Below are 23,900 nucleotides of genomic sequence, written 5' to 3'. Positions count from 1 at the left end.
GAAAACAACGACTCTACCCTTGCTGGGCTTATAGTCTGATGGTGGAGACAGGCCATAAATAAATAAAATACAAATTGGAATAAAGTTAGAAAGGAAAAACACGGTGCTGCAAGAGAGAGCGACAGGAGTGACCTAATGCTTTTCTTTGGGCTAGAACAGGACATAGGCAGTGAAAGCTTTTTCAAACTGGAATGATGATAATACCCATACAGTCATGCATTCAAAAAGAGAACATGAGTCTATAAGACCAGAGTTTATATTCATTAAACAAATACATATATACAGACATCTCTTTTGCATCAGACATTCACTCTTCCAGGTGCTGATAAATCAAGCTTTTCTCTACTCTCTCCTAAAGAAGTGGGTGAGGAGTAAAGTAGCTAGTCAGGTTTGAGGGATGGTGAACTATTCTCACCCCTTCTTTCCCACCTCAGGTCCTGTGTAAGTAATATAAAAATAATGATATATCAGATGCTTTCTGCCACAATTTATATAGAGAATCCACTTAAGATATTAACTTCACATGGCTAATGTAGGAGGCATGAATGAGGGCATCTTTCTGGAAACCATCCAGCTCAGTGACCTCTGACAAGAAAAGCACACTTCCCTACCACCATTAAGCCAAAAATTTGCTGATTGAAACGAAGCTGGTCCACTTTGTTTTGTCAAATTTGTTTCACAATTCCAAGAAATGAACAGGCCATAATAGATTTACCCCAGTGACACAATGTCTCACAACCAGCTTTTCCCCTTTGAATACCACAAACAGATCTTTTATTTGTTGACATACAGCCCCTGGACATCCGTGAAAACAAGATGTTCTCTCGCTGCTTTTTAAGTTAAATGGATTTAAGTCAGGGTCTCAGCCGAATTTCAAAAACAGATGTTACATAGCAGAACAGCCGAGTAGACCCCAGCAATGAGAGGCTATTACACTTGAATTTGAATATTCTTTGTTAGCAGGAGGAGCAATTAAAGCTGCCCTCAGCTGGAAACTGGAGCAACCCAAGTTTACTACTGTCTCCACTCAGTGATTGCCTGTGGGGCTGGGAAGCTGCTGGGCAGGTAGGATTCCTGGTCCAGGGGATAAGCAGGTGAGAGATGATGACTGCGGGGTCTAAATGCCTTGGTTTTTGAGGGGGCTAGGAGGAAGAATGACCTGCCTCCTACATGCCACCATCCTGCCTCTCTGTGAGCCCCAGAGGCCTTCCATGAAGTGGCTTCCCTACACCCTTCACGTGCCTCCACTCCCAACCCCATCCTCAACATGAAAACACAACTCGTAGCTACCTCCTCAACAAAGGTAGGAGCTGTTTCCTGTCCAGAGGATTGGCCTGCTCCGTTTTAGGGTAAGCTCATATTTGACGTTTATTTATGAAGTAAAGATGAATCTCCTATTTATGTTCATTTGTGTTTTGGCAAACTGATTTATTATTTCACTTAAGTGAGGTTTACTTTAGAAAATTAGCTGAATTCATTCTAAAGTCTTAAAAAATAAAATACAGTACTTCACACTTTGACGATTTATTTTTAAAATTTAATTAGCTTTCAACATGAAGATCAATCATCTAAGTTTATCCATTTGTGTCTGTCTCAGGGAAGAGCCACATTTGTGGAATCTGAAGATTATTTGGGAGGCCTTCTTTAAGAAAGAAAATACAGTATTCAATGTAAAAAAGTCGGCAGAAGGGTTGTGATAGAGACGTGTTTAAGGGTTTCAGCTCCATTGGTTCTTTTTAATTTTATTTTTAAAATTTATTTGTCAGAGAGAGAGAGAGAGTGCACACATGCAAGCATTGGAAACAGCAGGCAGAGGGAGAAGCAGGCTTCCTGTCAAGCAAGTAGTCCAATGCAAGACACGATCCCAGAACCCTGGAATCATGACCCAAGCTGAAGGCAGATGCTCAACTGACTAAGCCACCCAATGGTGTCCTAGCTCCACTGGTTTCATGGTAGGTCTGCTATGGATTTCTCACCTTAGGGTCTTTTGAGCATTCCATAAAAATGTTGCAGTACTCTCACTTTGCTTTTAATTTTTTATTACTTTGAAACTACAATTATGTCCTCCTTTAAAAAAATGCTTCCTGAAAACCAGAATTTAGGAAACAAATAATGCTGGGCACAATTATGCATCATTTTTCAAAGCGGTTCACAGAAAAGTAGAATTACAGTTACAACCGCCGCATTGCTATGTTTTGCCTGTAAACCACATAATTAAGTATGACAGGTGGACGAGAGGGCAGAGAAATTTAAAATATTATGACTCTTTGCCAAGATGGGGCCAATGAAAAACAAACAAAAGTACTGGAAATCACATTTTACATCAATGAACACATTATTAGATTCACTAAATTTCCCATTGCATCGAATAAAAAAAAAATAGTCTGTCTTATAGGAGAGAATAAAGGAACACTAGAATTACTCATGTAGCCCAGATCTGACAGCACCTGAGATGGAGAGGGTCCAATTCAATGTACTACAGAAATAGTGAATTAATGAATGATTGAAAATGCATGTTTGAGGGACAAGAAGGAGGACGGATGGTGCTAACAGGGGTCACAAGCCTCCTCCTATCCTCAGGGCAGGTAACTCAATCCCCAGAAACTCTCATTATAACAAACGTCTTCAATGTTTACGCATTGCGTAAGTCTGTGAGGGAATCATACTCACAATCATGAGTATAATAGACTTCTGGAAGGACTTCTTTGAAGAACGTGGAGAAAATGCTTGTAGAAGAGCTCCTTTCTTTACTCCCACCCTGTGTGTGTATCCGCACCCCCTCTGCATCCTCTGGGTGTGACAAACACACTGTCCCTGGACTGACGATGCCCCCTTCTGTGATGTATCCTTTTTGGCCATTAAATAACAGGACTCAATATTAATGTTGGCCTTCTCCATCCCTTTATAAAAAAGTGTTTTCAGCCAAAGATATTAAACTAGTCGACTGCTCTTTTCTCCTGTCAGAGAAACAGCCAGCATCCTGAAAATCACAGCTCATTTGTACCACATTGGCGTGAATATTCAGACTCCATTTGTCTCCAGCTCTTAAATGCTGGTGTTAGAGTGAATGATAGACATTTTGTTTTGAATTAGCAAAAAGGAGGAGGGAAAAAGGGTCCAAGTAATAATTTTGGCCTAAAATATCTGTTTCATGGAATGCAGCTCTGCCTTTTCCTTAGTAAAAGTCGATTTAAAAAAATATATAGATTTAATTTGGCATTAAGTTGGCCCTGGGATGTAGAGAATCGTAGGAAAGAAACTGTTTCAGATGTCCCCTTCAACTGAGTGTTTGTTCTACGTAAATCCTCTTGGAGTATGGCTGCACGTAGTACAAGATGTTCACAAGCTCATTTTGTTAAACATCCCAAAGCAGAGTTCAGAAGCAGCTGAGTCTGTGTCCTTGAACTATAAAAATCCACTCATAGTTAGAGACCCAGGTAAGACTTTTGATCATTTTGGTTGGAAGCTATTCAATAGCACAATCATTCTTTTTCCCTATATTCATGCCCATTGGAACCAAAGTCTAGAAAGGAGTTCTAGAAGAGACTTTCTTCCAGAACAAGCTTCTGGCATCACTGTCTATTTTTTCTCCTCGCCCTCTGTGGTGCTCATCTTGGCTTGTCCACACTGGCACAACTAACCTCTACCAACAGCTGTGCTGGGCAGGAATTCATGCTTCCACAGAGGTACCTCTGAAAGCAAGGTGCAATTCCTTGGCCTAGAAAACTCCATCATTTGGCCAAAGTTACAAAATCTGCATATGATGATGCTGGAATGTCCTCTCACGCTGCTTCATATGAAAGTTTCCAGAATGTTAAGAAGGCCATGGGACTGTGTTCTTCCCGTCCTCTCAATTCTTAACCAAACTTGTGCTTATTGTGTATTTTTCTTCCTTATCTCTCGTGACAAGGACCTAAGCGCCGGCTCCTAAAGGTGAGACTTTTGGGAAGGGAATGGATTCAAGATGTTCTCATATAGGAGGCTGGTTCTAGAGCCTCTACCAGAAATCTATAGAAAAGATTCTTAGTGTAAGAAAGACTCCTTCAGATCCCATTGATAACAAGTTTGGGCACATTGAGCTACATAAGAGACTGAACACTTTATTAAAGGTGTCCAGGGAGACTTGTTCTGCAAAACTCAAGCAAAGAGGAAGAAAAAAAAAAAAAAAACACTTCTCTTTCCACTCCATCTGGAGCTTCAACTGACTCCAAAAATATTGGCCCACAGTGGTTATAAAATCTTCCATTTATGCTGTTCTAAAGCAAGGGCAAAGCCTTACAACTCAAAGCACTTCTTTTACATGCTCATAGGAAAATCATCTTTCTTTCCAAATGTTGTAGCTGACTGAAATTAATGAAATGCAGTTGGGAGGCACCTATGCTGGCCACTGGCCACCATTCATTTGGAACACCCCATCTAGGCCATTCATAGATTGTAGAGCTATTTTCTCTTGACTCCAAAATATCTCTTTTCTCATGTTATGTAAGCAGCAACTTGAGTAAAAATCACTGAGGTGTCATTGATATTCTGGGTAGCTGCATAAAAATTGGCATATTTTCCTGGCTGCTCAAAGAATACCAAGAGGGAAGTGTGGAAGTGGGTATATGAAGAAAGCTGGCATCTCATAGTTAAAGAAAACAAGTGGGGTTTGCAGAGAAGGAGGAAGTTTCCAGGCTTCAGATAGTCTCTTCCACTACTAATCAGACAATTCAGGGAAAGATTGAGGTTCTGCTAAAAAAGAGAGCAAAGAGAGGAGAGAAAAAGGGAAAAAATTGCAAGAAGAGAATTTAAAAGAAGAAAAGTAATACTTCAAAAATAAAAGAAATGAACAAATATCTTTCCTTCTTTTATTTGTATCAGAGAAAGCAGGAAAAATTAAGGAAACTAGTGCTGGGATAAACATGGCCTTTAGAAATGACATTTGCTTGTGGGGTCTCGAAAGAAGATTGTCATGGCCCATGGCCTCTCCACATTCCACCAGCCCCAATTCTAGCCTGGCTGTGAAACTCTAAAATATTGCCAAAGCCTTCTTAAGAGCACAGGTGGTGGTGGTGGGGGGGGGGTGCGGGGACTGGCAAGAATCAATGGATTAAGGAAGGAGTTCAGTGCAAAAGTGGTCCATTCCCCTCTACTGAGCCCTTTACTGGCTGTCTAGATAAGATGATGTTTCATGGTACCTGACCCTGAGAAGGATCTACTTTCTGTCTCTCTGGGCATTGAGGAATCTAATCCCACTCCCCTACTGTCCAGTCTGATCAGCTCTGATTGGCTGATGAAGAGAATGGCCACAAAGGAAGGAGTTGATATTTGAGATCCCCATGGCAGAAACTTGGGCAAACACATGCTCATGGGTACAGCTAGTTAGCAAGAGGGTGGCAAAGTTGAGGAGGGCAAGTCCCACAGGAATGGTTTGGGGCATAGCCCCATAGGAGAGGACAGAAGAAGAAATAGAGCCAAATAAATGAGGAGAAAGAAATAGATAGACATACATGTTAGTTGATATACATGTTCTCACAAACCCTCATGAGAAGTAGCATGTGGATTTCTCCTTCATGGAAGGGATTCTTCTGTTATTTGCCAGGAAAATCTTCTGCGTACAATTTCTGGTAGCATTTTGGAAACATTGCTCCTCTATCTTCACACAATCTCACTGGATGACATCCATTGTCATGGTTCTAATTCCTAAGTAGAGGCTATGACTGGGAACATCTCTGTCCCTCACTCTCACCTGAGCTTCAGACTAGCATATGCCCTTGAAGTCCCACAAGTCCTCACACTCAGTAAACCCCAATCTAAACTCATCGTCCTTCCCTCCTATATCCTGGAACAGTGTTCTCATGAGTGATGGGATCTGGGGCAGGCTCATGCTATCTACTCTCTCCTACCTTTTTGAGGAGACAGGTAACTCTCCTGGTGTCAACTAATCATATTTTTATTTTAGCCCCTCTCCAGTCTTATTTCCACATGTTGTGGGTAGAGGGCAGCAAAGGAAGAGAAAGTACCACTGATAATCATCATTTGGAGATAGTCTTGAAGCAAATAAATTGTAGGTTCAGAGGCTACGTCTAATCATCTATGTATTCATCATTCAACAGATATTATTATTAAATGTATTACTATATACAAAACTTCCCTAGTGCTGTGAGGGATGTAAAAGGCACACTCTTTACTTTCAAAACTTATACCAAGTCATTGGAAAATGAGAGCTGTTCACAAAGGACTATACCACACCCCAGCAGAACCAAATATTCTGAGAGTAACATCAATGCTAAGGAAGTTCAGGAGAGAAGAATCAGAGGGAAATGCATCTTCAACAAATGAAAGATCCTCATATTAGAAACAAATGATGATAGGGTGTTATGGATTGAATGGTGGTGTCCCGAATTCATATGCTCAAGTCCTAACCTCCAGTACTTTAGAATGTAACCCATATTGAAGATCAAGTTTTTAAAGAGGTGATTCACTTAAAATGAAATGATTAGGGTGAGCCTTAATCTGATATGACTGGTGTCCTTATCAGAAGAGGAAATGTTGGACAGAGAGAGAGAGAGAAAGAGAAAAACCAAACACATGGACATGCTACAGGATGGCTGTGTGAAGATATGGGGAGAAGACAGTCATCTGCAAACCAAGCAGAGAGGCCTCAGGAGAAGCCAACCCTGCTGACACTTCTATCTCAGACTTCTAGCCTCCAGGACTGTGAGGCAATTTTTGTTGCTTAAGCCATTGGGTCTGCCGTATGTTGCTATAGCAACACAAGCAAACTAATACAGGGTACAAGGGATAAAATCCAGAAACAACAAATGTCTGGGAACCATGCTCAGTTCTTGAAAAACTTGCCCTCCTACTGGTGCCAGCCTGGGCAAAATGGTGAACAAGTGAAGTCTCCTTTGCATTCTCCATCCTCTACCTTCTAAAATCCTCTCTTTCTGCTTCCCAGTAGACCCTCTGCCTGTGGAACCTTCTAGCTGAGGTGGGTTCATGGGAAGTGACAGGTACTTACTGCCCCCCAAATCACCAGTGTCTGTGCAAAGATGAGCTTATTCCCTGCGGAAGACTGACTCATCTATTTTCCTCAAGTCATTAGCATTCTTTGCTGGAAGTGAGGACTTCATTATTATTGATCTGGGACTGTTTTTGCTTAAGATATTATACATGCAGGAAAAAATTAAGGAAAAAAATCAAATTATAAAGCAGAAGAAATAATTCCTTCCAAACTTGATAGTTTAACTGGTAAATAAACTATAAGGAGCATAGCAGAAAGCCTGGCTTCTCACAGTGCATGTTTAGGTGCAAGAATGTAAAAAATTATGCAGAGAGGCTGTATAATTGCTAAGAACAGAGCTTCCTCCTCCCCCTCAATCACATAAATGCTACTCACAGGTAAGTGATCAAATGTCCACTTCTGAGCCTTCTGGTTGATCACCAATTTCTGTAGAATTTGATTGAAGGTTCTTAAAATGTTTTAATGATACCTGGTATAAAACGAGGATGGAAACGTGATTAAGTGGAGTGAATTTTAGTTAATGTAGACTATTTGTTTTAAAATATGTCTTCCTCGGGTACTATTATGAGTTGGGCCTTAAAGGGGAAATAAGGCACCAAAGGATGTTGTGCACTTGCCTTTAAAAAAAAAAAAAAAACACGAATACAATGATTCCAGAGTCAACCCTTAATTTACTCGAAATAGGGATCCCTGGGTGGCGCAGCGGTTTAGCGCCTGCCTTTGGCCCAGGGCGCGATCCTGGAGACCCAGGATCGAATCCCACGTCAGGCTCCCGGTGCATGGAGCCTGCTTCTCCCTCTGCCTGTGTCTCTGCCTCTCTCTCTCTCTCTGTATGACTATCATAAATAAATTAAAAAAAAAATTTACTCGAAATAATGGGGGTAGAGAAGGTGGTATAGTTAATACAAAGCAGGGAGTAGTACTAATGCCAATAATCAAAGGCAAAGACTTTAGAACATAGTCAAGGACACTCTCATCTCCAAGCTCAACCCTCAATCCTTCTAAGCTTCAGATTCTCAAAAACCATTTGGACCCTTTGTCCAGAGTCTTCTCTGTTGGTGATGGTCTCAGGAGCTTAACTAATTGGTAGAAGAAGAGAGACTAGAGGATTACAAATATATAGAAATGTACTAGTAGATAATCTAGAATTAACTCTCTTGCACTTAAAACACAGCAATAAATATTAAACATTACAAAGACCAAGAAATAACAACTGTGAAGCAAATTACCATCATAACCCTAAACCTTCCCCCAACACGACGCAACAAGGACTTCTAATGAGTACGCGTATGAAATGCAAATTTGTGCATTTAATGTTCGCCTTTAATTGACTATAATAATGGGTTTCAAGTGGACCTTAAGAATATAGTTTGCTTTCGTCCATTCCCAGCCTCTGCCACCGGGCATTGGAAGAAAACAGAAAATCATGGAGGTGAGGGGACTGGCTTGGAATCTCACTGCTAGAAATTGGGCCTAGATTCTTGGATTCTCATTTCAGGTTTCACAGGTAAAAAAAACAAAATAACACAAAAACATGCTTAGCATGTTACTTATGGTTTGTATCCATCTGAGGAAGACTATTTTGCAAACTCGGATCAAGGAACCTTGAGGGGCTCACAAATTCATCAGCAAATCTAGATGCCTCCCTTTCCTTAATCTTGAGTGGCCACTCAGGCTGTCTATAGCTCCCTTCTCTCTACCTCTTCCCACTGGTCTATCACCTCTTCCCACTGGTGTCAAGCACAAACATCTCTTGTCGAACTGCCATACATCCAAAGTTCTTTGTTCAGCATTCCGGGAATGTGGGCCTCATCTTAAGGAGACTAAAATTCAGTTGGAGTGATAAAACCTACAATTACACTTCTGGGTTACAAAGCCAGAGAATGACAAGAGCTCCAGATCCCATTTAAATTCCATTTCTTCTACGGTGGATTCAAGTTTGGAGGTCTTTTCTATAAACTTGAGGGGATAGGAGAAGAGGACAATAAAATTGGGAGGCATTTCCTAGGTGGAAAGCTGGTACAAGGCTGCTTCATCATCCAGTTCCTCAGAGCTCCTAGTCCCTGCCAGCATTGAGGAGGACATCAAGAAATATTTGTTGAATAAATGAATGTAAACGATGGATGAGTTTCCCAAAACTGTAGGCCAAATTTTGTGCATATTAACCTTCATTAGCTTTCAAGGCAGTCTCTGTTCCATTTGTCTTCCCGCCAAAATAAAAACCACATGCTAAACAATTAATTAGCAGAGTGCTTGAGGATGGAGTTTAGATGAGACCTGATAACAAAGAGTGTTCCTACGAGTCAGTTACACATATGGATTGAGTGCCCTCTGTGTGCCAGGAACATATCAGGGATATGCCAATGAACAAACAGCAGTGGTACTTGATCTTACGGTGTTTATGGTGTATTGAACCCCCAGAATATGGGTTCTCAGACTGGCTGCACAAAAGAATCTTTGGGTGGAGGGGGGTTGCTTTTAAAAAATATATGGGGCACTCAAGAGAGGTGCCCAGGAATTTGCACCTTAAAAAAAGCTGCCTGTATCTGGAATGTGATGTAGATTATAGTACCCTCCCCAGAGAAGCCTCCCATCCTTGACCTTTGGGCTTTAACAAAGACATCAGACTAGAAGAAAGCAAGAGTTATGTGCCTAGACTGTAACTAAACATACTGAGAGGCATTTAAATAAGCAGAGAAAATAATCGACAGTACCTTCCTAAACCTTCTGGCAGGATCAGTATTTATTTGCCTAGTTTTCCTTTCCCTGCTTTCAATTCTCCCCATCCTCAATTTTCTTTTTAAATTTAGGAAGGAATAAAGGAAAAGTAGAGGAAGAAAATGCTATCGGTGGGAAAAAATTTGTTTTTGCTCTATAGTATCTAGGTCTATGTTCATGAACTGTCTTGTTGGTGAGACAGAAAAGAAAGGCTTTCGGGAGAAATGGCAAAGTCACTGGAAGTGGAGTTTGTCTTCAGATACGCTTTCCTGTTTTCCAAGTTAGAAAGTTAGAATCCAAGGGCCACAAAACTGATGGAAGCTCTTCCTCCCTGTGTTAAGATCTTTTTCTACCATTAGTTACTTTGCAACTTCAAATAGATTTCTGGGTGAACTATGACTCACTGGGCCCCTTTAAGCTTTTTAATTCAGTGCCCAGTACATGGGTTCTGGTTGACCTGGCTCAGAGGCAGTTACTGAGATTGTCTGCAGGCAAAGCTGAGTCTAGACCAGATGGCAAAGAAGGAAAGAGGTGAGATGGAGGAGGAGAGGAAGGAGAGAGAGCAGGATTATGATAGGCAAGTGAGCTTCCCTTCCTCTCATGACCCCCTTCCCAGCCCGTGGCAAACAGCCAGGTGCTATTCATTGCTCCTTTGACTGAACCATCTGCTCAGGCATGGGGGGACATTTGGGTTTTATATGAAAATTTGCTCTGGGAGAATCAAGGTGTAGTAAAAGGAAAGGAGAAATGTCTCTCCCCTCAATCAGATTTCTAGTCCTCCAAGAGTAGTGATTCTCTTAAAAACCTCAAAAAATCCCTAGCTTAAAGCCAGTCGGTAGCATAAGAAACAGAAACCAGCACCTTCCTAGGTTACCCAAATGAAAAAAAAAAAACAAAAAGAAAACAAAAAAAACAAAAAAAACATTGCCAGTGTGTATTTGCAAGAAGTGATCGCAATTCTACCTGAAAATTCCTGCCACAAATATTCTAGAAAAGATGCCATTTTCTGAATGGATACCAGAGGGTTGGGTGAAGGGGAGGGTCTTAAATGATCTATAATGACAATAACAGGTAGTTATTGCAAAGGTTAAATTAGGGATCTTTCACAAAAATGAATCACTTTGTCTAGCCAACAAGAAGCAAGTTTTAACTTAATTTAAAATTTTATCTTATGTGGTTGAATTAGGACGCTTGATTTTAACATTCATACTGATTAATGTTAATACATTAATATTGACCTTTAAAAATCCCCCCATGACTCTTTTATAATATGCTCTGCTTTCATTTTGGACATAATAAATACTATGTATTAAGGACTCCCAGTGCCAGCCCTTGTGCTAAGCACATGGTGCACATCGATGTCATCTGATCTCTGTGGCAACCTAGTGAGGTATGTATTCTTATCTTAGGGTGAGCATGAAGAAATTCATTGTCTTTAAGTCATTTGCCTCAATTCACCCAGCTCGTAAGTAGTAAAGCAAGTATTCAAACCCAAGGGCTGACCCGGCCTGATGGGTGTATTGAAAGGATACATGCCCACATTCACTCACTCATTGAGTGGGTACTCTGAGCCAGGATGGGGCACACAGAGATGAATGAGCAAGGACTGCTTTCCCAGAGCTTGTGTTCTGGTGGAGTAGAGACAACACACGTGTTTCTGAGCGTGAGTAAATAAAACAGCATGTTATAGTAGAAGGCCACTGGAAGGCCACTGGAGATTGTGTACTGAAAGATGGTCTCTCCGAAGAGAAGACATGGAAGCTGAAAATGCATTTCTAGGGAGGAGTAGCCCATCTGAAGATCTAGGGAAAGAGTGTTCCAGGAAGAGCCCTTGAGAATCCTAGCATGAGGGAGAGGCTTTTATGAGATGACTGTGTGCTCTGTGATCATGATACTCTTTCAAGTTACTTGACCCATATGGGACTCAGGCTTATCTGTCTGTTGGCAGAGTATGCAATGCTGAAAGATGTGCTGAACAAGGGGACTTACCAAAAAACGATCCTCGAAGTGTGGCCTTTGCTGGAAATCATGACAGTGGCAGTGTTGCTGGTGATCTGGCCCTTGCCATAGAGAAGAGTGCCAGGGACCACACATGGCCACCCCTGCATTCAGTGCTCAGAATGGTGGAGGCCCCCTGCACCTCCTCTCACTAGGCAACCTTGAAGAGAGATGTTTTCTGTGGGTTTATGTGAGCTCCTATTAGTCTTGTGCATCAGGGGATAAGATGGAATATTTCTTAATAACAGAAGAATGAGAAGCTACAGGATATGATCCTTGGAATGGGAAAGGAATGGTAAGTAGCTGTGTCAGTCTTAGTTGGCAGGAAGTCATATAATTTGCAAGGATGGAAATTAAAATAAAATATTTTAAAATAGATCTATGGGTTTTAGTCAGAATGAGCCAGTAACAATAAAACATCACTAATTGTCCCTTGTGAATTGTCTCTCTTTTTCATTTATAGTTGAATATGGGAGCTAGGAGTGCTTTTAGGAGGGAAGAAATATGTGCTCTTAGGGAATTTGGTCACTTAAATAAATACTAACGAGTAAACTGACCTTGACCAAGTCATTTAACCACTTTAGGACCCTTGATTGCCTCATCTGTAACATTAATTTTTTTGGAATAGAGATTTAAGATCCTTCCAGTTCAGATGGTTTGCATAGAATTCTATGACATTCTGGAATGAAAAAATGTCTTGTGCATGTCTCAGTATCTGTGAATGACTTTGTAATGGTTGTGAATAAAACAAGCTCATCCCTTTCAGCATCAAATAGGCTGCTCAGAGAAGGGTACTGCTTGCAGGGACCATGACCTCGCCTACCCCTTCCCCATCATTTCTAAGACATGAGTGTATTTGATAACTCTAAGAGAAATGATAATATATTACAAAATAATATCTATCATTTACTGAATGCATACTATGTGCAAGGTACTTGACATCTGTTATCTCATTTAATCTTCAAAAGAAAACTATGAAACTGGTTGTTTTTATTAGCCCCATCTGAAAGCAAGGAAACAGATTCAGATTCACTAACACATAGTTAATAAGTAGCAGAGCTGGAACTGTACCCAGATTTGTTTGACTCCAAAGCTCTTCCCATGACTGAACACTTGGAGTAGTCATAGCTGCCAACAATGACATTTCTTTTACTCTTTTGAGATCTATACAAAAAAAATTTTTTTTGGAGGGGGTTCTTAATGAGTCTGTTTAATGCAGATAGACTGACTTATGCATTCGCCTATAATGGAGTAGCTTGTGGCAGTTTAGTGCTCTTGCTGAGAACAGACAGAAAATCTGGATAAAATTCCAAAAGCAAAAATCTGCTCGAAGGCATCAGAGAGCTGCTGCAGTAACCAAGACTTAAGGGGTCAACATTCTGGAGGGGAGGAAGGCCTGGAAAAGTGGCCTCACATTCAGTTATTTCTCCCTCAAGACATTTGCTGAATCCTTAAGACACAAAAACATGAGAGAGAATAAGAAACCAAGCAGGATACTTCTACACACCACAGTTTTCAGCAGCTGCACAGAGCTGAGTAGGAAAAGCTTCCAGAAGGAGGAACCATTCTGGACTCAACAGAGCTACTCTATGTCTAGTTGGAGTGGTTTTTACACAGCTGTACACGTTTGTCAAAACTTATGTAACCCTATTAAAAGGAGGAAATGTTACTATATGTAAATTATGTTTCGATAAAAATAAAAATGGAAGCAAGGAAAATAAAAATAAGAAGTGTCTGGGGATACAATCTCAATAGGACCCTTGGAAGGCTCACCCACAGAGAGGGTGCAGACCAAAGGTCCATGGAGTGATACAAACTCACCTCAGCCCTAATTCAACTAAAGTGAACTTTCCAAATCTATCAAACTCCCAGAACATAGGACAACCCCATCTGGAGAAAGCAACAGCATGGAGCACTTCAATTGGGTATGCATATGGAAAAAAAGAAAACTAAGTCTTCTGTTTAACACCAAACCCTCTACCCCACTCCCCCTTAAAATTCCAGATTGAGTGTAGATCTAAATGTGAAAGCTTACACATAAAAGATTTCAGAAAAAAAGCAGAAGATATGTCCATGTTCTTGAGACAGGTAAAGATTTTGTAAATCCCTAATCATAAAGCATTAAAATTGGTAAATTTTACTGCACTAAAATTAAGAACCACAAAGAAAATGAAAAGGCAAGCCATGGGTTGAGAAAAAAAATATTAGCAATACATATATCTGACAAAGGACTTACATTCAGAATATATAAAGAATTCCCACAAATCAGTAAGAAAATGATAGATGACCCAATAGGAAAATGGGTAAAGGCTTTGATAGGCACTTCACAAAAGAGGATACTAAAATGGCCAATTGGGACGCCTGAGTGGTTCAGTGGTTCAGTGCCTGCCTTCGGCCCAGGGCGCGATCCTGGAGACCTGGGAATGAGTCCCACATCGGGCTCCCTGCATGGAGTCTGCTTCTCTCTCTGCCTGTGTTTCTCTCTCTCTCTCTCTCTCTGTGTGTGTCTCTCATGAATAAATAAAATCTTTTTTAAAATGACCAATAAGCATATGAAAAAGTGCCCAATCTTTTTAATCATTAAAAAATTTCAAATTAAAACCACACACCATTAGAATATTTAAAAGACTGACAATTCAGTGTTGTTGAGCAATTGGAACTCTCTCATGCACTGCTGTGGCAACGTACTGGTACAATCACTTAGGAAAAATATTTGGCAGTTTCAGCTGCTGAAATGGAATATTTGTGTATCTTGTAACCAAGATATCTTCCTCTTAGGTATACACACAACAAAAATCTAGGGGTGCCTGGGTGGCTCAGTTGGTTGGCCGTCTGACTTGTTTTTGGCTCAGGTCGTTATCTCGGGGTCCGGAGACTGAGCCCTATGTCAGCTCTATGCTCAGTGGAGAATCTGCTTGAGGAGTCTCTCTCCCTCTGCCCTTCCACCTATTCACACACACACACACACACACACACACACACACCCACTCTCTCTCTCTCTCTCTCTCTCTCTCAAAAAATAAATCTTTTTTAAAAATCCATGCACATATTCATCAGAAGACGTGAACTAGAATAGAATGCTGATAGCGGCAGTTTTTATAATAGCCACAAACAGGAAATTACCTCATTGTCTACCAATAGTAAAGTGGATAAGTTGTGGCAGGCAAACAATGAAATACTGTATAACAATTAGAATAACCTAAGTATTGCTTAAGCAATGAATCTCAGAAGCATAATGTTAAACAACGGAAGTCACACACACACACATATGTACACACACATACACACAGAAGGATTCCATTAATATAAAATTTAAAAACAAACAAAACTAATACTTGGTGTTAGAAATCAGAATAATGGTTATCTTGAGGCAGTGGAGGTAAGGGGAGGAGGTTGAATGTAAAAGGAGGTACAAGGGGAGCTTTTGGGGTGCTAGTAATGTTCTGTTTCTTTCTTTAAAAAATATTTCATTTATTTATTTGAGAGAGAAAGAGAGCATGCACCTGAGTGGGGGTGGGGGTGGGGGTAGGGGCAGTGGGAGAGAAAGAGAGAAGCAGATTCCCTGCCGCCCATGGACCCAGATTCGGGCTCGATCCCAGGACCCTGAGAACACAATCTGGGACGAAGGCATACGCTTAACCAACTGAGGCACCTTGGTGCCCTGTAATGTTCTGCTTCTTGATCTGGGTGGGGACTGTACCATTATGTTCATCTAGTGGAAATTCATTATGCAGTCCAATTATGATGTGTACACTTTTATGTATGTTATGTGTCAATAAGATTGTTTTTACTATATGTGAAGAGAAAAAGATGAAGCCTCAGTTAGAAAAGATGACAACTAAGAGAATTTATGAGCTCAAAATATATAAAATCATGAAAGTTCAATATTTCTGGTCATATATTATACCAATAGGAAAATAAAATAATAAAAAGAAAGACAAAGAGAGAAAACAAGAAGGTAATACACATCAATGTACTCTGTAGGGGGAAAGCTGTAGTCAGAAAGGCTGGGATCAATTTGGCCAGTTATTTCTAAATTAAAAGTCAACACTGGATTATTTACCAATGACTTAGTGAACTTTCCATAGATATATTTTGGCTTACTATATCTTAGAAGGGAAAGTTTGAATGTTATTGCAAGTGGCCCATACCAAAGCAATTCAAATATAGGGGCTACTTATCATCTTAAGATGTGGTGAAACTGCACGTCCATTCAGCCCCTTGCTCACTAACCACACTGTTTCTCTTCTTCCTTTCAACCACCCACCTTCCCAGATCTACCTCCAGTGGTGCACATGTGCATCAAGCTCTTGCACAAGGTCTCTTCTTTACTTATTTAAATCGTATGTTTCCATTTAAGTTTTTGCCTGTGTATCTTGAGTACTATTCATCCAGAGTACGCTTGCATTTCAGTGTGAATTTTTATGTCTGTGGGAGAGTCTCTTGGTTCTCATGACCAACGTTTTTCGCATTACTATGGAATTTTGCATATGGACATATAAAAATATTCATATTAATTAGTAGATAAGAGAGACAAGGTGCATTTAATAGAATACTATGTTAGGAATTTATTTAGCCAAGCAGGTTAAATAAAGCAAGAAACTAAGGAAATTGTTCATGTAATTCAAGAAAAAGTCAATGGTTCAATGAAAGTAAAAGTTCTCTCTGTTGCAGTTTGCAACAGTTTCACTGCATTGCTGACAAAGCTTTAAACTATTCAGTTGGGTTGGATATTGGTCTTTCCCTTGAAAACAGCACTGAATTGTGAGAGAGTACAGGCTGTGGGGTCATGATAGAGGTATGACCTTAAGGAAATTCTTTGTTGGATATCAGTTATTTATTTTAAAATCAAAATGATTAGAAGTAACAGGTGCTGGCAAGGAAATGGAGAAAAAGGAACCCTTGTGCACTGCTGGTGGCAATGTAAATTGGTACAGCCACTGTGGAAAGCAGTATGGAGGTTCCTCAAAAAGTTAAAAATAGAAATACCATATAATCCAATAATTCCACTATTGAGTATTTACTCAAAGAAAACAAAAACACTTAACTCAAAAAGGTATCTGCACCCCTATGTTTATTACAGCATTATTTACAATAGACAAGACATGGAAGCAATCTAAGTGTCCATTAATAGATGAGAAAATTTGGTTGATACATACATGCATGCATGTACACATAGACATGGGAATATTATGAAGCCATAAAAAGGGTGAGATCATGACATGTGAGACAACACGGATGAATCTAGAGGGTATGATGCTAAGTGAAAGAAGTCAGACTGAGAAAGACAAATACCATTTGGTTCCACTCATAAGTGGAATCTAATAAAACATACACATACAAATGAATAAACAAACAAAAAGCGAATCAGACCCATAAATTCAGAGGACTAGCTGACGGTTGCCAGGAAGAAGGGGGTGGAAGTTTGGGAAAAGCAGGTGAAGGGGAGAGGGAGACATAGCTTCCAGTTACAGGACAAAATATGTCATGGGAATAAAATGCACAGTCTTTATTGATAATTCTATCCCGAGCATTTTGCATATTCCATGGCATATGACATATATCCCATAAAAGTTTGTCAGGGGACTGAGGCAATGAATGGATGAGAATGCACATAATGAACCTAGTATTGGACCTAGAATGCTATTGGCCCCAAATGAACTTATATCCTTTCTTTACCACCCTCCTTGAATTATTCTGTATCCAGAAAGCAGAATGAATCAAATCAACCCTTGGCTTATTTCTATACTATTATAGGTATAGAATGTTGTTGAATTTCCCTTAAAACTTCCAGGAATACAAAGGATATAGCTCAGATATGTGTTCTCAGAGGAGCCAAGTTTACACAGCTATGGAAAGAAAAAAAATTCTGAAAGCAACAGAACAAGATTACATAATAGTATGAAGGGAGGGCCTTGATGCCTTTAAACAGTATCTGTTTGCTGCAAACTTTCCTATTTCTCCTTGAACAATTACAGAATTAAGAATAATCCATGATGCTGTTTGTATTGGCTAAAATCTTTCAATTGTTAATAGAAGAATGAGAGTAGAATTTTAGATGCAAGATAATTTCTGATTGGAGAAGCAGTAAGAATGTATCCAAGGCAGGGTGAAGGTCAGATGTTTATTTTTAAGCTTTGTGAAAAGTCCTCTACTTGTCTGAAGCAAATAGGAAAGAGAAAGTCATTTATGGCATTATGAAATTTCTAGACTTCTCATGGGAAAGCAGCTGACGTCAGCGTGTGATGTTTCCTGTGGCTACAAACATGAGACATTAACTCTTGAGAAAAAAATGTAACTTTCTCTCTATAGAATCCTGGTATACCTGCAGCTGGACGTTGGTATAACTACCATACGTTAAGAAAGACCTGATGAGGGAATCCCTGAGTGGCTCGGTGCTTTAGCACCTGCCTTCGGCCCAGGGTGTGATCCTGGAGTCCCGGGATCAAGTCCCACATCGGGCTCCCTGCGTGGAGCCTGCTTCTCCCTCTGCCTGTGTCTCTGCCTCTCTCTCTCCTCCGTGTCTTTCACGAAAAAGAAAAGAAGAAAAGCAAAGCAAAGCAAAGAAAGAAAAAGACCTGATGACGCAGATATTATATTAAAAAGCCGAAACAGGGATCCCTGGGTGGCGCAGCGGTTTGGCGCCTGCCTTTGGCCCAGGGCGCGATCCTGGAGACCAGGGATCGAATCCCACGTCGGGCTCCCGGTGCATGGAGCCTGCTTCTCCCTCTGCCTGTGTCTCTGCCTCTCTCTCTCTTTCTCACTGTGTGCCTATCATAAAAAAAAAAAAAAAAAAAAAAAAAAAAAGCCGAAACACTGTGGAGAGGTAGTTGGTTTTGTTGTTGTCAACACCAGCACTGGTATCACCACCACTATCATCACTGTCATCATTATCATTATCAACAAGCTCTGATGCTTGCTGTATTGTTTATAATGCGCTATGTTAAATGTTTGGGCTCCAATGAATGATAAGAAACTGCATCTGATTTTTATGTATATTTAATTTTCCAATAAATGTAGTCTTCCTGTATCTATTCTTTCCATGTGTTTATGTATGGCTTCTTTGCTTTTGAAATTAAGAATCTATTATTTATCAAATGTTACTCTATTTCTAAAATAATAGTGTTGTTAAGATAGAGTTTGCATAATACGAGTCATCCATTTCAAGTGTATGATTCAAAAGATTTTAGCATATTCAGAGTTGAGCAACCAACACCAAAATCAATATAGAATGTTTTCATCACCCCAAAAGAAAGCCTATACCCTGTGGCCATTACTCTCCTTCCAGTCTCCCCTACCTCCCCCAGACTGAAGCAACCATTACTCTATATTCTATCTCTATATAAAGTTCCCTGTTCTGAACATTCCATATGAATGGAATCATATAATATGTGGTCTTTAGTGACAAAATTATTTTACTTAGCACAATGTTTTCAAAGTTCATCCATATGGTAGCAGGTATTAGTACTTCATTAACTTTATGGCCAAATATTATTCTAATGTATGGATAGATCACATTTTGTCTATCCACTCATCCACCAATGGACATTTGGGTTGTTTCTATTTTTTGGCTATTATGAATAATGCTGCTGTAAACATTTGTGTACAACTTTTTGTGTGGACATATTTTTTCATTTCTCTTGGGGGTGGAATTGCAGGGTCATATGGTAATTTTGTGTTTAATAATTTGAGGACATTTTTTCAAAGTGGCTGCACTATTTTTATCTTCTTACCAACAGTGTATGAGGGCTCTGATTTTTTCTACATCCTTGCCATCAAGATGGATAGGTTGTAAAGATCTGCAGCCCAGCACAGTGCCTACAGTTAATAATACCGCGCTGTGCACCTGAAAGTTTGTTAAAAGGGTACAGCTCATGTTAAATGTCCTTACCACATACATACCTACACAAAAGGAAACTGTGCATAGCTTCTTATACAAAGAGAACTTACACATAGAAGCAACTACAAAAATTAGAATGCTCATGATTGAATCCCTTTAATTCCAGTAGACTCTCACTTTATTGATAGTCTTATCCATGAAGCTGGTCTTCAGGAATTTTGGATATTCACAAAGGAGCAGTACTTTCCAGTTGAGATGCTAGGTCATCCACACAATTGGATTATTTATTCAATTTAGTCAACTCATTATACTTTATTGATTCAGTGAATTGATTTTTATGTTTCCACTGTACAATATGTACTTGTTTACTTAAAGTATTGTTAAAACTTTTTCTAGTATTCATTTGATTGCTGCTTGAAATTTAAGTACCTAAGATCAGGGCTACATATTATATTTCTATTACACCCAGTTGTTTCAGATGAGCAAAAACACAAAGCAAAATGATACCCAAAGTGGAATGATCCTGCTCCTCTTCTCCACTTTCTAACCAGCCAGCACGGCTCACCACTCTCCTCCACCCCAGAGCTATATACTGAGACCTCATCCAGAGCCTTGAGCTCAGTTGGTGTGAAGGATAAAATGCTGACCTAGGTAACCTAGACAGGAGGAGGGCTCAGGGCTTACTCCAGAACCTAGAATCATCTTGTCCAACCCATGTAACAAAAGGTGAAACCATCTGTGTGGGTAGCGCTGAGAAAAATCACTGGTTGATGTCATTTCTCAGCATTTTAAAGAAAACCAGCCTCTGCATTGTCTGTCTGCACACCCAGCTGGAAAAGTAGCCAGTGGAGGCTGCAATCCCATGGATGAGATGCCGAGTCCTTTGCACTAGAAAACTGGTGTAACATCACACTTACTCTCTTCATCATCACCCAGCTATCAGTCTGTTATTGTCTTGGAAACTGTGGACATGGGCAAAACAGCAAAATAACAAAGCATGGGGGACCATTTTGTGTACAGGGCCCTGGGAAGGGCCAGTGGAATTCCTCTGATCAGTCTCCTTTTGACTTTTTCCCATAGACCTTGTTCCTGCACTGAAATGTCTGGAATGCTTGGTAGGGACAAAGTGGGTTGGTCACAGGACAATTATGCTTCTATCATCAACAAGTTTGGTTTGTGAACTAATTTTCAAGTGACTAGTGACATCACAAGTGGGTTAAGAATATAAATACATAGCACTTTTATAGTAAACAGAGCTTTCATATCCCTTCCCTCAAATGATTTTCATGGTGACCCCATAGGTCAGTAAGACAAGTATCATTTACAACATTTTATAAATGGGACTTAGAAAGGTCTAGAGAGGTTAAAGGATTTACCCAAACTCTTTCAGCTAGTGTTGGGTAGATCAGGGTCCTCAAATCTATTCTTTTTGCAGAACACATTCTTTTATTTGGTGTTTAACAACAAAGTTCATTTAGCAGGAGCTAGTTATTTTTCATTTTAGGACAAATCAATCACTACATTTGCTTTTAGAAATCAGATCAATCCACTGTTTAATTCCCACCTGGTACCATGGGCTAAAATTTTTAGAAATAAAAATTTTAATTTGGAAATAAAAGTTTTATTTTTATTTAAATTTAAATTTTTATTTAATTTTATTTTTTTATTTAGAAATAAAAATTTTAATTTTTAAAAATCAATCAAGAATTGATTCTTTGTGGGCCTTTCCATTTGACCTGTCTTTGCAGCAATCATTTAGTGGGGAGAGTGTAACAAGTGACAAATCCTTCAAGCAACTGTCCTTACTTCAAAGTACTTGAACATCAAATAGATCTGTCAAGGCATGGTGGCACACCACTGTGGGTTTCCATATGGAGTCTCAACCACAGCATAAGTATTGGTGCTATGTGTCATCAGAAATTTCAGATTCCACATGATTTACTTTTTAAAACATTAGGAAGTACTCAGGGTTATCCCTATAAACTTGACTCTCACTCAATTACATTCTAGGAATCTTTTTTGAGTAGAAGAAAAAGGCCTACCTCTGTGTATTCCTGTGAATATCATTCCTCATGTATGTCCTATGGAGAAAAAAAATTTAAATTGGCTCTTATAGTATTCCTATTTCATGAGACAATAAGTCAGACCCAATTTAGGATTCTATATCCAGTTATTAAATGGAAGTTGTTGGGGGTACTTGGGTGGCTCAGTCAGTTAAGCATTGAGCTCTTGGTTTACACTCACTTCATGAGGGTCATGAGATCAAGTGCCACACTGATCTCTGTGCTCACTGGGGTCCGCTTGAGATTCTCTCTCTCCCTCTCCCACTGCCCCTCCTCCCACTTGTGCACACACTCTCTCTCTCAAATAAATAAATAAATAAAATCTTTTTAAAAACCCAAAATGGATATAGCAGAGATTAAGAGAGATCTCTGTCCTCACAGAGCTAACTCTTTAGTAGGAAATAAATACTTCCATTTCTGTCTTATTGACTTCTTTCTTTGAGTTGAGTTCTATTTATTAAATTTAATTTTTTATTTATTTGAGAGAGACAGAGAGCATGAGCAAGGGGGAGGGACCAAGGAAAGGGGAGAGAATCTCAAGCAAACTCCTTGCTGAGCTCAAAGCCAGACTCAGGCTTCATCCCATGACCCAGAGATTATGACGTGAGCTGAAACCAAAAATCAGACAGTTAGCTGACCAAGCCACCCAGGAGCCCCTGGGTGAGTCCTTTTTTAAAATTTTTTTATTGTGATAAGAACACTAAATGTGAGATCTACCCTCTTGCTGTCTTACTTCTGCATCCCCGGTGCTTAGCATAGTTCTGAATACATATTATTTTCTCAATAAATATATGTTACATAAATAATAAATGAGGTCCCCCGATGCTCATACTTTTTCATTTTTGAATCTTGATTCATTATCCAGTGTCCTTCTTCCTGGGACCAGACAGAAAGCCAATGCAAGGTGGACAATCAGAGTGTTACTGAAGTCTGGTACTGACATTTTTATTGGCAATTATATTAGATGGTTGATGGTAATGTGGACAATATCCCAACTTCAATCTGTTAGAGACACAAACTTAACACCAGGCTGCTATCTTCTAAAAAATGATGTGTGTTAGGGGCTCCTGGGTGGCTCATTCAGTTAAGCATCTGCCCTAGGCTCGGGTCATGACCCTGGAGTCCTCGGGTGGAGCCCCACATCGGGGTGGGGGGGTCTGCTTCTCCCTCTGCCCCTCTCCTCTGCTCATTCTCTCTCTCTCTCAAATAAATAAGTAAAATCTTTAAAAAAAAATAGAAATAAAAAATGATGTCCTTTATTAACCAAATGGAGGATGGAGTGAAAATACAGATGGGTCAATGAAACCATTTTCACATTAATACATTTCAGATTGAACAGTCCATAATAGTTTTATCTTCAAAAAATAGCACTGTTTAAATATAGCAATGCCTCTACATGCCAACAAAAATACCAATAGAAGACTCATCAGTTTTAACATTAATAGCTGAGTTGACTGAATTAAATGAAAAAGGCAAATTATTCAAGAAAACCTTTTGGGCAATTGTCACCAAATAACTACTGGGTAGCTCTGTATCTCTCTTTTGAAATGGCAATTCTGCCAAATTCAGGCACAATTACAGGATAAACAGAGCTGAAATATATAACTGTAAGACATGCCTTGCAGCTTCAAAAGGAAACAGTTCTAAAATATGTTTTCCAGAGACAACAATTCTTACATGTTTGGAATATAAAAATGTGATTGTGACAAATTATTGTGCAAGAATGAAAAACAAATGACTGCAAGTAACAGAACTGAGGCTACATATGAATGCCATCCCAGAACCTCAAACAGAACTATAAATATATTACATGGAATCTACCAGAAGATTGAGAGAGAAAAACATTACATTTAGCCAGAATTTAAATGCTTTTGAGGCTGCAGAGATACTGTTTAGAGAGTGGTTGCTGTTGTCTTTTTTTTTTTTTTTTCCCTCTGTGCCCTTTCATTTCCTGATACAGCTCAAGGGAAAAAACTCAGAAATGAAAACCAAAACTGTCCTTATTATATTTTTAGGCTGTTTGAATCCAAAGGAGGGAAATCCAGGAGTGCTGGACTTGATCATAAGCTCCCTGAGTGAGCAATTACATTTTTATACTGCTTCGTGTCCTCATAGTAACTCACACAGTCCTCGACAATTATTTACTGACAGAATGAAATACGAATGGTTTTCAAGACTACTTTTGTTTCCGTTTTACTTCATTATAAAAGGTCCCGAATCATCAAATCTGTAAAGTCAGACATATTTCTGAATGCTGTACAGACAAACGTCTTAT

General features: G+C 39.6%; 1 protein-coding gene across 11 annotated transcripts in view; it reads right to left on the bottom strand.

The window, feature by feature from the left end:
* CALD1 (caldesmon 1) overlaps window positions 1-23,900 on the bottom strand; it is a 188,414-nt gene that overhangs the window by 114,234 nt on the left and 50,280 nt on the right. For 7 of the 11 annotated variants that reach the window (XM_049094656.1, XM_049094651.1, XM_049094649.1 and 4 more), the window contains one exon: window positions 7,382-7,475. The gene's annotated coding sequence lies outside the window, so the exon portion shown is untranslated. Of the gene's footprint in view, window positions 1-7,381; window positions 7,476-21,604; window positions 21,644-23,900 lie in introns of all 11 variants that reach the window. The other 4 variants (XM_049094653.1, XM_049094652.1, XM_049094650.1 and 1 more) reach the window with 1 other exon arrangement.

Source organism: Canis lupus, chromosome 16 (assembly GCF_003254725.2).
Source record: "Canis lupus dingo isolate Sandy chromosome 16, ASM325472v2, whole genome shotgun sequence".
NCBI classification, from domain to species: Eukaryota; Metazoa; Chordata; class Mammalia; order Carnivora; family Canidae; genus Canis; species Canis lupus.
This window is presented reverse-complemented; position numbering and strand designations above follow the sequence as displayed.